The sequence below is a fragment of the Camelus bactrianus genome, chromosome 4 (assembly GCF_048773025.1).
Source record: "Camelus bactrianus isolate YW-2024 breed Bactrian camel chromosome 4, ASM4877302v1, whole genome shotgun sequence".
NCBI lineage: Eukaryota > Metazoa > Chordata > Mammalia > Artiodactyla > Camelidae > Camelus > Camelus bactrianus.
The window spans coordinates 1,590,657-1,605,025 of record NC_133542.1 but is presented as its reverse complement, the minus strand read 5'-3'; the positions used below and the strand labels follow the sequence as shown (position 1 = coordinate 1,605,025).

Here is a 14,369-nt window from a genome sequence, read left to right as displayed (position 1 = left end):
TATGTATGTCACGTAACTTTTAATGCTGGATAAAAGAACGCCTCTTCACAAGCTCACTTCTGACATTTGTATTTGTGTTGGAGCATTCCTTCACCTAACTAGTTGGAAACCCAAAGTTTCTTGTATAGGGGAACTACGCTTCTTACATATGGAAGGGGAGGCACTCGCTCTAAAGCGGTTTTCCACAGGAAACCGCTTTTACATTGAAAACGGTGTTAGGAAACATGGTGAGACATCACAGATTGTGTGTGTAGACTATCTCTGCCTTTTATGCTGCATGAAGTAACGCCTCTCAACATTCTCAGTTTTCAGAAATGTATGAGTATGGAAGCCGTACTTCAATTAGCTTGTTGGAAACCCAGAGTTTCAGTCCAAGGTAAACTACGCTGCTTTCATATATATGAGGACGTACTGGCACCAACAAGGTTTTTCACTGTAAACCACTTTTATTTCAAACCGACTTTGAGAAATATGCTGAGAAATCAGAGTAATTATTTCTGTCACTTAACCTTCAATGCTGGATGAAAGAACGCCTCCCCACAAGCTCACTTCTGACATCTGAGTTTGTGTTGGAGCCGTCCTTCAGCTAACTTGTTGGAAACCCAGAGTTTCTGTTATAGGGGAACTACGCTACTTACATAACTAAGGGGAGGCACTCGCTCCAACGCGGTTTTCCACAGCAAACTGGATTTACATTGAAAAAGGCGTTAGGAAACATGTTTAGAAATACAGAGAATTTGTGTCTAGAATACCTCTGCCTTTAATGCTGCATGAAGGTACGCCTCTCAACATAAAGAATTATCAGATCTGTATGAGTGTGAAAGTCGTTCTTCACCTAGCTTTTTGGAAACCCAGTGTTTCAGTCCAATGTAAACTACGCTGCTTTCCAATATATGGGGATGTACTAGCACGAACTCGATTTTTTCACTGCAAACCGCTTTTACTTGAAAACGGCTTTGAGAAACATGCTGAGAAATCAGAGTACTTGCTTCTGTATGTAACTTAACCTTCAAGGCTGGATGAAAGAAGCCTCTCCACAAGCTCACTTTTGACATCTGAATTCCTAGTGGAGCCGTCCTTCACCTAACTTGTTGGAACCCCTGAGTTTCTTGTATAGAGGAACTATGCTACTTACATATGTAAGGGGGGGCTCTCGCTCCAACTTCGTTTTCCAGATCAAACCACTTTTACATTGAAACCGGCGTAAAAACACGGTCAGAAATCAGAGAATGTGTGTCTAGAAGTCCCTCTGCCTTTTATGCTGAAGGAACGCCTCTCCACATGCTCAATTTTCAGGAATGTAGGAGTGTGGAAGCCGCATTTCACCTAGCTTGTTGGAAACCCAGATTTTCAGCCCAATGTAAACTTCGCTGCTTTCATATATATGGGGATGTACTAGCACGAACTCAGCTTTTCACTGCAAACCGCTTTTACTTGAAACCGGGTTTAAGAAACATACTGAGAAATCAGAGAACGTGTTTGTACATCTCACTCTGACTTTTATGTTTACTGTGAAATGCTGGTTTCAAAAAAATTACTTTGCTTTGTTAAACTGTTTTGAATCGTGTTCCTCTGCTTTGATATGTAAATTGGGTAGTTCCCGTATTCCAGAAACTCTGGTTTTCCAACATGTTAGGAGAAGGACGTCTCCAACACAAATTCAAATATCAGAAGTGATCTTGTGGAGAGGCGTTCTTTCATCCAGCATTGAAGGTTAAGTGACATACAGAAATACTTATTCTGAATTCTCAGCATGTTTCCTAATGCCAGTTTCTAAGGAAGAGTGGTTTGCTGTGGAAAACCGCTTTGGAGCGAGAGCCTCTGCTTAGATATGTAAGCAGCGTAGTTCCCCTAGACCAGAAACCCTTGTTCTCGAAGAAGTAATGTGAAGAATGGCTCCAACTCACATTTAGATGTCAGAAGTGAGCATGTTGGGAGGCTTTCCTTCTTCCACCATTGAGAGTTAAGTGACATACTGAAACACTCACTCTGATTTCTTAGCATGTTTCTGAAATCCGTTTCAAGTAAAAACGTTTTGCAGTGGAAATGTGAGTTGGTGCTAGGATGTCCCCAAATATAAGAAAGCAGCGTAGTTCCCCTAGTCCTGAAACTATGGTTCCCAACAAGTTAGGTGAAAGACGGCTTCCATACATATACAGATTTGAAAATAGAGCATGTGGAGTGGCGTTCTTTCATCCATCATAAAAGGCAGAGTGACATGTAGAAACACATTCTCTGATTTCTCAGCTTGTTTACTAACGCTGGTTTCAAAGTAAAAGTGGTTTGCTTAGGAAAACCGCGTTGGAGCGAGTGCCTCCGGTTAGATATGTAAGTAGCGTAGTACCCCTAGACCAGAAACTCTGGGTTTCCAACATGTTAGGAGAAGGACGTCTCCAACACAAATTCAAATGTCAGAAGTGATCTTGTGGAGAGGCGTTCTTTCATCCAGCATTGAAGGTTAAGTGACATACAGAAACACTTACTCTGATTTCTCAGTATGTTTTTCAGAGCCGGTTGGAAGTAAACGCGGTTTGCAGTGTAAAACCGTTTTGGTACTATAGATATGTATGTAGCGTAGTTTCCCTATCCCAGAAACTGTGGGGTCTCAATTAGCTAGTTGAAGAATGGCTTCGAAACTCATACATATCTAAAAATAGAGCATGTGGTATGGAGTTCTTTCATACAGCATAAAAGGTGGAGTGACATTTAGAAACACTAACTCTGATTTCTCAGCATGATTCTGAAAGCCGGTTTCAAGTGAAAGCTCTTTGGAATGGAAAAGCCTCCTGGAGATTGTGCCTCCCCTTATATATGTAAGTACCGTAATCCCCCGAGGCCAGAAACTCTGGGTTCTCAAAAACCTAGGTGAAGGTAGGCTTCCACTCACATATGTTTCAAAAATGGAACAAGTGTAGAAGAATTCCTTTATCTCAACTAAACAGCAAGGCTAAATCTCAAGCACTTACCATGATTTCTCTGCATGTTTACTTGAGTAGATTTAAAGCTAAAAGCATTTTTCGCTCAGAAACCTAGTTAGAGCTTATTCCTGCTGTTATATATATCGGTCGGGCAGTGCCCCAACACCACAATTCTGTGTTTCCAGCAGTGTTGGTGAAGGATGGCTTCCACACACTTTCGGTTTTCTCTCCTCCTCACTCTTCTGCTTAGACATCAAAGCAGGTTGTGTATTGTGGAAGCCAAGGATTTTTTTTTCATTTAGGATCATCCTCGGAGAAAACTGAGACCTGCTTCTGCTTCTTTTCCCTGCTAGATTTCCTTTTGGTGCATTTCAAATTCTCAAGATTGAGTTCCTTTAACCAAGTAATTATTTCAAAAAAATGAGTAGGTTTCCATAGGGCCATTACTTCTTTTATATTCTTGCTTTTTAATACCTCTCTTCCATCTCTTTATCTCCAGGTGTCTTATTTCTATGTCCTTTGGTTTGGGCTGATGGCTAATCAGCATTAGTGTAGAAATTGTTGCTTGATATTACTGATCTATATTCTTTCCATGGATATTTGATTTATCATTGGATTTTAGGGAAGATAGTTTCTTTAAAAAATTCTGGTAAGTAACTTCTGGGGGATTCTGATTCTCTTGGCCTAGAATTATAATGCTTAATTTCTGAATAAGTGGTACTTTCATAGAGCTCAAAATTCCAAAGGTTTGAGTGCCACCACTGTCCCGAAGCCTTTTATAATTTTCTTTGGGGGCACCCAGAACTGAGTGTGTGTGTGTGTGTGTGTGTGTCCTTCTGGACTTAGTTTAGCCTGAAATGAGCAAAGGCAAGTACCCCCCCATTTTACACAGACGACTTTCACAATTTGATACCTTTTAAAAATATATGAACTGTAATGTTGTAGAATTTTACAAGAGGCAGTGACCTTCACGGCTGTCAGCAATGGAGGCAGAACAGTTGGAGGGACAGCAGGTGCTCGTGCTCAGTGGCTGAAGTCACACAACATCCACGGCCACCTCTGGTTAATCTTATAGAGTTGGTGCTGTCTGCAGGCATTCAGGGCTGTACCCCCCTCCCCACCAAACATATATATTAGAAAAGTGGTGAGACTCAGTATAAGAAACAATAAAGAATTAGTAAGGGAAATTGAGTTTATTGTTTTTAAAAAGAAAAATTAGCATCCAGGTAGTTTAATTTCAGCTCCTAATAGATTGATGTGTTGACATTCACAAGGATGCGTAAACACCTGCAAGCTCTTGTGGCGGCACCGGAGACTCTCAAGCAGCAATCACCACACACAAAGTTCACTGCTGCCCTTGACAGCCTTATAGATTTACTTGATTAAGAAAAGGCCATAGATGTTAAATATCATCATTTTGAGAAACCAGTTCTTATGAAATCTTATATACTAATGTAACTGAATTGGATAAAGAAATGCTAAATGTGTAATAAAGTATCCAAAGAGGAAATGATTACTGAAAACACCACAAATTGAAGAGGACCACAGCATAATGTGCATATATATTTTAATGATCTGGAAGTATCAGCTCAGCAGTGTATTCAAGACATCTAGATATGATGTCAAAAGGGGGTGTCTTTGGATAGCTTTTTGTGAATGTTAGAGTGAAGTCAGGGTCAGGTACACAAATTAGGTTTAAAAGCAAAAGATGAACCAGATTTCTTTTCAAAAATCTATTGTTTCTGTTTAGAAATCATCAAATCCATGGGTCAAGGTAAGAAAAGAAAAAAAAAAAAAACTAGTGACCACGTGACTGTTTCAGGAGCTGGTTGTAAAATGACAGTTGACAATTGTGTAAATTAGATATGATCTTGATGTCCAACTGACCCAAAGGATTTTAGTCCATGTGCCAAAAATATATCAAGGAATAAATAGTGATGTATGTTTTGTCAGATCTTTTATCCCCCCTTCAAGACTGCATTGTGATTGGGAAACTAAGAACTTCTACTGCAGGGAGGGGTATTTTCAGAAATGGAATGTCCCCCAACCGAGAAAATAAAGAAAATGTAGCCGTACACTGTAGAGACACAGGGAGATCTGTTGAGCCAGATGACACTTGCTTTACTGTCAACTAGTAGGAGGTGCAGGTTTTGATGAATTGGGTACAATGTTGCTGCCTTTCTCAAGGTATTGCCCAAGGCTCTTGAGAAGCGATGAATTGAGGCCAAGGAATTAGCCTCCGATTGCACTTTGCCATGGATGTTGTCTGTATTCTCCACTTTTAAGCTTTAGCTTAGACAAGTTGTAGCGTCTTGCCAAGTGAGCTACAGACAGGAAGTGAGTCTTGAAGCACACGGCTCTTTCCTCCTCACTGCAGCAGAGAACCACTGCATTGGAGCTTCCTGAGATGTCATCGATGGTCATTTTTCATGTTAGGAATCAGTAAGGATGCTATGTCCACATGGATGAGGAGGGTAAGATTTCAGTCTCTAAAGTGGTAATGATGGGTTGACATTTTCACTTAAAGAGACTCACATCAACAAATGCGTGTCTGTTCTGGACCAAGAAGAAGCAAGTGTTTGATAAAGAATAGCTTGAAAGGTCAGTGGGACATGTCAGGCATCTTCTTCATGTCTTCAAGTTCGGGTATCAAAAATGCTTTTCCTATCCTGAGTGATACTGACAATTTGCCGTGCTCTGTGCCTCATGAATAACAAAGGCTTTCCTAAATAAAAATCTAGAAATGGTAACATTCTTGATATGTGTTAAACCGGGGGAGATGAAGGAATTAAAATTAGTTCCAAATTCTGATTTTTTTAAGGACATCAATTTTATAGAAACTTTTGAAGAATTAAAGTGACAGAAAATTACAAAGCACTTTTCCTTCTGGTAAGAAAGGGTTCTGTATTCCTTTATTGATGAGTGTAACATAGAATCAGTACTAATATTGTTTGTATTGTACTTAGTGTTTACAGAGTGATTCACAGATATTCTCCTATTTCATCTGTGCAATGACCTCTGGAAGGTAAGATTTCCTAGTTATGCTTTTTAATGTCTATTTTTAGCTCTGTCTAAAAGCAGATTGATTGAGCCCCATTTGCTCAATTTAGAAGGCTGGACTGATTAATTGTGTCAGAACATTCCAGGAGGCAGAGGAAAGGAAGAGACATGGGTTGTACACGATGGAAGCTGCTCCTGAAATGATTTGACCAGCAGTCTTATCCATTTTTCCCAAGGCTGGAAACAGAACACAACCCAAGACATGGATAACAGGGAGCCCATGTGACTCCAGCCTTTGCATGTATAGTCACGGCTGTACTCTTGTGCCTTGGAGAGGAGGATGCTTTGGGTCTCTGTTCTACAAACTCTGTTTTGCTTCATCTCCACATTGTCTTGTTTTATTGGCATATGCTGAAACTTGATTTACATTTCATAGCATTAAAACAAAAATCAAGATCTCTTTATAATTTATTAACTATTTGGTAAATAGTTTTTGGTGAATATTGAACTTTATTATTAGGTCTTACCATGGCAATGTACAACACCTAGTTCCCCAGATAACAGCAGTGGCTTAAACATGCTAAAATTGTATTTCCCTCTTACATAAAGAAGTCAAGCAATCGGTAGCCCAGGGCTGGTTTGCATGATGGCCCCTGGGTCAGAGAACAAGATGCCTGTTATCTTCAGCCCATCAACCTGATGGCTCAAATTGGCTGCCTGAGGGTCAACCATCAGGTCCACATTCCAGGAGCAGAAAGGAGGGAAGAAATGTGCTTCAGTTCCCTTTTGGGATGGTTCTGTAAAGTCCCTTGTAGCTTTCCTGCTTTTGTTTTGCTTTAGACAGAGGGCTGAGAGACAGCTTTCTATGAGGTAAGCTCAACTCAGGACCAGCCATCTCCCTTGAGAGGAGCGGAGGGAGTGGGCGGGAAGGAACCGATCATCCTGCACATGGTGTAAGACACCACGATGAGCCGCCGGGGGCCTCTGCAGTCCGTCCATTGCTTCGGGCTGCACTGAGCGGTTGGTAACGGTTGAGATTTTCACGTAGAAGTGCGTGTATGCTGGAACAATTGCTCGGTTCATTTAAACTAGTGGCGACCAGAGCACGTTGGAGAACACATTTGTTCTCACCTTCTAGCCAGTGACCCTCCCGCCAGGTTTCTGTCCTGCTGTTCATTTCCACGTTATTTTCCAAGACTTCCGGAGGAAATGTAAGCAGCCTGATGCTCAAATGCTTTTCTGTGTGATTCCCCCCTTGTTCTTTGCAGGAACAATAATTTGCCTAGAAAAGAGTGGACGAAATTCCAACCCTCCATTTCTTTAAAGCTCTGAGATTTGGTGTTAGGAAATAGAAGAAATTTCCAGAAACACCCTTAAGAAACATTATTCTTTCAAATGTGATTTGGAACAGCAAAAGACAATATATTTTATAGAACAATTTTTAAGACAACTGAATTGGCAGTAAGTTCACATAATGAAACTTCCAACAAGTCTTTATATTTCTCCTGGAAATTCCTTGGTACTTGGTGTAAATTATTAGTAATTAATATCAGCTTTCTATTCTTTCTCTTCCTGTAGTTGTAGAGTTCACATGAAAATAGCTCCTTGTGTCACTGAGAAAGCCTCCTGGTCAGCCTTCTAGTTAAACAGCAAGTGTGCTTTTCGGTGGCAGGTGTGCTAAATAGTAGTTTTCAGGCCCTTGAGGGATGCCCATCACACCAGCACTGCGGGAGCCTATTTCTCACCCACGACCAGGTGAGACCCTCCTTCCTTCCGCTGCCTCGCCCAGGCCCCAGCATTCTGGTTCTTTCTCATGACCAATTTTCATAAAGTTCAGCCCTGCACCAGCCGAGCAAGTCTTGGATTTTCAAAGACCAGGGTCTTAGTTCTAGGCTTTCTGTTAAAGGACAGTGTATAAAATCAGGAAACTTTATATGTCTTTTGAGGCCTCAGGATCTCTGCAATTAAAACAAGAACTTGAGTTACAATACTATTCTTTTCCACTTCTGAATTTCTAAAACTCCACACAATAGCTTTTTTATTAATTAGCTAAAAATTTTTCCAGAATATATTTTTCGAAGATTCACAAATATCTGTTAATTTATATTTAAAGATGCTATATTTAAGAAATGGAATAATTATTTACATTTAAAAAGTAATTTAAGTCAAGAAATGTTTGATACTGAATGTTTACTGAGTTCAAGTATGTAAGCTTAATTTTTGTGGTACTGTCAATAAACCACACAACGTGAGAGTTCTGGGTTAAGTTTTATCTGGGGCAAAATGAGGACCAGAACCCAGGTGACAGCATCTCAGATAGCTCGGAGGAGCTGCTCTGAAGATGAGGGGGAGCTAAGCATAATATGAGATTTCATTGAAGGGGGACGTGCCGTCAACTATACATTAAGTCAGAGGCTGCTGCTAGTCGAGGAACAGGTGTCTCTGTTAATGACTTTAGTGCTTTTCTAGATAGGAGGAAATGCAAGAATTTGGGCTCTTAAAGTTTCCTGAAAATGTCTATCTGAAAGTTTTCTGCCCATTTTCCCAGAGCACAGAGCGCCCCATTACTGATCTCCACACAGAACTACTTTCAGAGGGTGTTGAAGGTCAGCAGCTGCAGTGGCTCATGACTTAATCAAATCAGAGGCAGATGACACGTGCCAATTTTTATTTGACAATATGTATATATTGTAGGAAAAAATTTACTTTTCAACCCTACCCTGTTTTACTTTTAGTTAGAGATCACCTGATAACTGTTAGAAGACTTAAGTCAGACGAGGGGTTGAAGGAGTCGTCTCTTGAGCCAGCCAGTGCTCTATGTCAGCCTCCTTGATCACATTCAATTTTCTTTCTGTTCAAACAGCATGCATCTGATTTTATGAAGTTTGGAGCCTGTCCTGAGCACATGGGTTCTGGAAGTGGCCTTGTTCCTGTGGTCTTTGTTTATTCTGTGAATTATGGTGTGAATCTTTATGTGCCCAAGCTTCATCAAAATTTCAAACTTAAATGAGTTAAATATGGGAGATGGATGCCAAGTTCTGGGAATAGATTTTCAGGATAACAGCCAGGATTGGTAAAAAGTAGGGAGAATGGATACAGCCTTTAAAAAGAAATGTTATTTTACAATTTCTGGCAGATAAATTAAAGTGTTTTTTGGGATTCTGTCAGGAATGTTTAATTGGGAGACCTACCTCCCATTTTCATGAAATAAAATAATTTTATTATTTGTTTAGTGCCTACTGCCTAACAAATAAGTATCCCCTATGCATATAGTTTTATCGTTTAATCTCTACAAAGATTCCCTGGAGAACACAAGTGTCACAGGTGAGGGAACCAAGATCGTCCAGGGTATGTGGCTGGAAGGCAGATGGGCTGGATGGCTTACCCTCCAGGCTGAGACAGAGACACCAAAGTTTATTGACAAGCGTGTTGTTGAAGTGGTTTATTTAATACTTTGCTTCCTTGATGAAGTGGATCTCTTGAAATTGTTTATGTCTGGATTATCTTCCCCTCTCTCCTCTGCCTCAGGACTTCTCCTCATAAGTAGTATGAATTCAGCCTGAACTGATTCAGGAAAATCAGAAAATAAAAAATTAGCCCACACAAATGCCTGATAAGTCTTTGTATTTCAGTACTTCTTAAAACTCTTAGAAACGCAAGGAAGGTGTGTTACCTCGGGGACTGAGTGCATTTGAATTGTGAGAAATGTAAGTGTGATCTGGTAAAGGCACAGGCTCTATAGACAGTGATCCGGGTTTGGATACTGGCTCCCCTAAGTACTGGAAACATGACCACCCAGAGCCTCAGTTTCTTCATGTGTTAAATGGGCTGATGGAGCTCACCTCCAAGTGGCTAGGTCAAAATGAGATGGTACGAGTGACTCTCAGGCAGAATGCTTGTAAAAGTGCTAGTTGCTCTTGCTGCTTTATAATGTCTTCTTAGGTAATTCCGTTGTCCATTGGCTTGCAAATACCTCCTCATTTGATTTAAAAAAAATAGCATGCCCTAAAAATTTTAAAAATAAGGAATGAAGATTTACTGATTAATGCTGGTTGTATTTTTATAGGTCATTTATTAAAAAAAAATTAGGAGTTCTCTAAAGAGAATTTATTCTGTGTGCCTAGAATATCATTCAGTTAAAAATGATTTTCCTTTAAATACTTTTCAGAAATTATCTGTGATATTTTTCTTGAATAGTAGTTTAAGCTTTCTGAGGAGGTTTTATATTTAGCAAAGTTTATACTTGTAACAATTGACACGTTAAATAAATGTTTCAAACCCTGGACAGCATAAAGCCCTTGCTTTTTTTTTAAATATATATAATTTTGGTGGTTAGTGCTATGACATATTATTATTTATTAACGGTTTTGATTTTGCTTCTGGGTTGTCCTAGATTTCGGCGCATGTGCCTGGGAAGGCCTCTCGGGCAAAGATGCTTATTTAAGAAGGTTGTCATTGTAAATGCTCTCAAGAGGATTAAACAAATTCCACAGCAAATAAATGAACATGTTTGGAAGGTTTTCCACCCTCATGTAATTTCCAGAAAACAGAAATGATTCACTTGCTAAACCAAACACACAGGTACAGTAATGAGCCTGGCTCACATGACTGGACAGCACGGAGGGAGCCTCATCTATTGGCGTGGGTTACGCTGCAGGAAGCGCAACTGAAATTTTAATTAGAATTTATTTCCAGCGAGTGCTGCTTCCGCGTGTTTCTCCCCAAAATAAGGAAGTGCCCTCTTTGCCTGGCCATCAGTCTGCAGAGCCCCACGTCTCACACACTCCCCTGTTCATCAGAAGGCTGATGGAGCCAGTTTGCTTAGACACACTTAGCTACACTCGCAGCGGGGATCATCAGTCTCTTCTGTGTGTTCACCTCCACGTGCAGGGGAGAAAATCGACTTTTGCTGCCGACAAACGCTAATTGACTACCAGTTGTTTCAGAGGGACTGTGATGTTGAAAACTGGTGTCCCTTTCATTTTTATATGTTGGATGCTGACAAATTGCACGGCCACACCCCCACTGTAAGTACACCCACCAGGGAGGGTGTCGGAGTTTGAATCTGTGTGTTTTAGTATTCTGATTCTGGCACTTGTCAGCTTTCAGTGTTCTCGCTGGGTTTGGGAGACTATTTCTCAAGCGATTTCTTTGGCTACCAATAAATTTGCAAAGCCGTCTCCTTCAGTGGAGTTCCGATGAGTTGAGTTGGGAGGGGCATGTGAAATTGAGGCTGGCAGAGAGGTGCAATGAAAACTAGCCGCCATCTGGTTACCTCTCATTATTTATGGGCCAAAGATGCTTGTCTTCTTTTCTTTCCTACTCCATCCATCCCTTCAGGTCAGGGAGTCGTCTTCAAGAATTTCATCCTAAAATGTAAAGTAATGATGAAGGCATAGTGTTTCTGTTGTTGATTTCATTTGATTTGCATTCATTGTTAAAGATTTTCTGGTGAGGTTCTTATGAGCTCTTAAAAGCTGGAAGAGCAGCACAACCAAGGAGAGAAAGTCAGAGGAACGAGTAAGCGGCCCCTGTGAGGTCTGCGGGACGAAGGCAGGAGGTGGGGCAGAGGCAGCACCGTGGCCTCCCCTGCAGCCCTGAGGGCAACGTGCGCATGTAAAGCCAGCGTCTCTTGTCACCATGTGTTCTAACAGGACTCCCACTAAAGGAATGCGAGATTTGGGGAGGCCTTACCTTTTACCCTCTGGTCAAACATCTTTAATGCTGACTGTATTTATTCAAGATGACACAGAGATCACCTGCAGAGCGTGAGGGAATGGTGCTTGCTTCCTGTCTTGCCCACCCCAGGCTCACTCATCAGATACCTGATTCTCGCAGGCACTGCAGTGCCCGTTGGGGGAGCTCTGCTCCTCGGGGAGCTGGGCACGGGAGTGCGCACATTGGAGCCGGCCGCACCAGCTCTGATACTTCTCTATATGTTGAGCCCTTTGTGTAAGTAGTAGAGGTGGGATACAGAGTCTTCCTGTGTCTACGGAGTTCTCCAGCAAAGCCAACTTGGAGGAAAGAAAGAAAATGCCTACTGTTCCATGACTGTGTCCTAAGGGTTTAAAGATCATGCGGAGCACACGTGAGATCTCATTCAGTAAATACTCTAGGGTCTTTACTCTGACTTGTCATGAATTTGGCATTCTCATAATGTTATTTCTCTTAAAACATGTCTAAGCAACCATTTTTGTGTGATGGTTATTGTGCGTAAGTGTCCTGAAGAAACTGTTGTGGATGGAAGTGTGGGCATCAGTGGTACAAGAATGTTTGTTGGCCCTGGGGGCTGCCCGAGCTCCACACCCTTTGTTACCAGCAGTCTTTCAGATTGCATCTTATTCCAGATCTCACCGGGGCTCCCATCTCTCACTACGTGTCTTGAGAGAATATTTGTTCAGAGGGGAGGGGACAGGATGCTTCCAAGTCTGGGTTCTGGGGTTCCCTGTCTAAAGGTGGCACTGGCACAAATCCTTTATTCATGGAGTAATGAAGCCCCCCAGTCTCGTGGCTAATTGGGACTCCCTGTCCTTCTTCATGTTAGGAGACTGAGGGCTTGGATTAGGCCCCCAAACCTGTTTTTGGTGAGCTTTCAGCCCTATCACACCACCTGTGTTTTCCCGTTTCAGTCACATGACTTTGATTTTTGCAGGTAGGTGTGATCCTGGACAGTACCTGTGACATCCAGGTTTCCCCTACAGTAGGGACAGTGAAGAATGTTCACCCCGTATGGTGTGTTCGGTGTCCTCGAGGACAAGTAGGGACCCACAGATAGATGTCTGGATGGGTGGTGATCAGGCCCGAGTCTTGGAAGAACCGAGATTCCATTACTGTTTTAACAGTGAAATTGAGGGATTAATTCTGGAAGGTCTGATGCAACTGAGATTAAAATTATTATATGGTTTATATTGTTAGCAGAAGTGGTTTTTAACCCTTAGACCCAGTCCCCCCTATTTATAATAAATATTTTGTAACCTTTCTTTTCTTGTGCCCGGAAGTGAACGTCATAGAAAATGTAACATAACTATAAGTATGATAAACAAATAGACAGGTAGATGGAAAGATGTGATACCCAAATTCTTATATTATGGGGTATTTTATATTCTATGCTAATTAGTGACCTCTCAGGACAAAAGGCACATACAAAGGGAGTCACTTCTAATAAACTATTTTTCCAACCCTTACCTAACTGGGAAACAAGTGGCTTCACAATGAGCACCTCCCAGGTCCCCGGGGAAATCTTCTTGTCAGAGTTACACTTGCTTATGGTGTCCTGTGCCAAGTGCAAGCAGATGCGGTTCGGAAGCTGCCCGGAGGCTGACTCCGGGGATTCCTTCTCCGTCGCAGCTGTGAGGGAGCCTTGCCTTTCCTGACCACAACAACAGAGGCGATTTTGAATCTCTTAAAACTGCCATACCAGTGTATATCACAACCCTCACAAGATACGTTGAATAAAGTAGAAAACTTTAAGTGTCTCCTTTAGGATAGAAATAGGGTATAAAAGAAATCATGAATTAAAAAAACCTAGTGCCCGAATAAGTGCTACATTACACTGGCTGCATCATAAGGTTAGAAAACTTCATTACCGCTTTACATACCACATCTTATAGTTAGATTTTATTAATCTTTTTTTCCCTAAAGAGAAAAAAATCATTTCATGAGTTCTTGCGTCATAGATGACGAGCAGAGTGCAAGTGTAAAACCAGGAATCTTGATGCTGGTTAGTCTAGACCATCTCCGTCACTGCGCAGATCATCTTTACTCATTTTACTGCACTTTTTAGAATCACCTTCTCACTTGGAAAAACCCCTGTGTCAGTTGGATTTGTTAGTAAAACAATTCTTTTTCTTACCTAGAACATCAGTGATGTTTTCAAGATGATAAAAAAAATTTGCCCATGGCATTTAAACAGTTGCTAGTTCTCGTAATTTATGGCTCACTGTCTCGTATTTGTCACAATTGGAGAACTGTGTTTTCTTTCTGCAAATTCTCATTGCTTTGGTGACGCAGGGACACGTGTCCTTACTGGATGGATTATGATAGTAGTTGCTTGCATTCTCTCCCTAAATCTGGAGTCCTGTGTTATGTTTCCTGTTAACTTAAAAAATAGGAATATTGTTAATTACCTAAATATCTAACCTCACACCAGTGATGCATATCAAATTGGTCCAAATAGGAATTCCAACATTAAATGAGACAGTAATTTCACAACCCACTTTTCCAAAAATTTGGATTGATGGTTCAATTATACCAGGGACATTAGCTGTTTTAATTGAATCAATCATTGCTTTCTTCAATAAAATTTTCCATTCCATCTGCTCTTTTGGTTAATTATTCTTCAGTGTTTCATTTGCTTTCTTTCCCAAAAATATATGATTTTGGCTTTTGTCATTGAAAATCCTTGCTGGTTTTGCTACCTCATGCTGGAGAGGAAGGCTTGTGACTGTTTTA

At 41.0% G+C, this 14,369-nt stretch overlaps 1 long non-coding RNA gene across 1 annotated transcript; it reads right to left on the bottom strand.

Moving 5' to 3' along the window:
• Nucleotides 1-11,241: 11,241 nt before the first annotated feature.
• LOC141577350 (uncharacterized) lies at nt 11,242-13,980 on the bottom strand. Its single transcript, XR_012506222.1, has 3 exons — nt 13,771-13,980; nt 13,104-13,287; nt 11,242-11,287 (listed from the first exon to the last, which is right to left on the bottom strand). It is a non-coding gene; the product is annotated as an uncharacterized LOC141577350 (long non-coding RNA).
• Nucleotides 13,981-14,369: the final 389 nt, after the last annotated feature.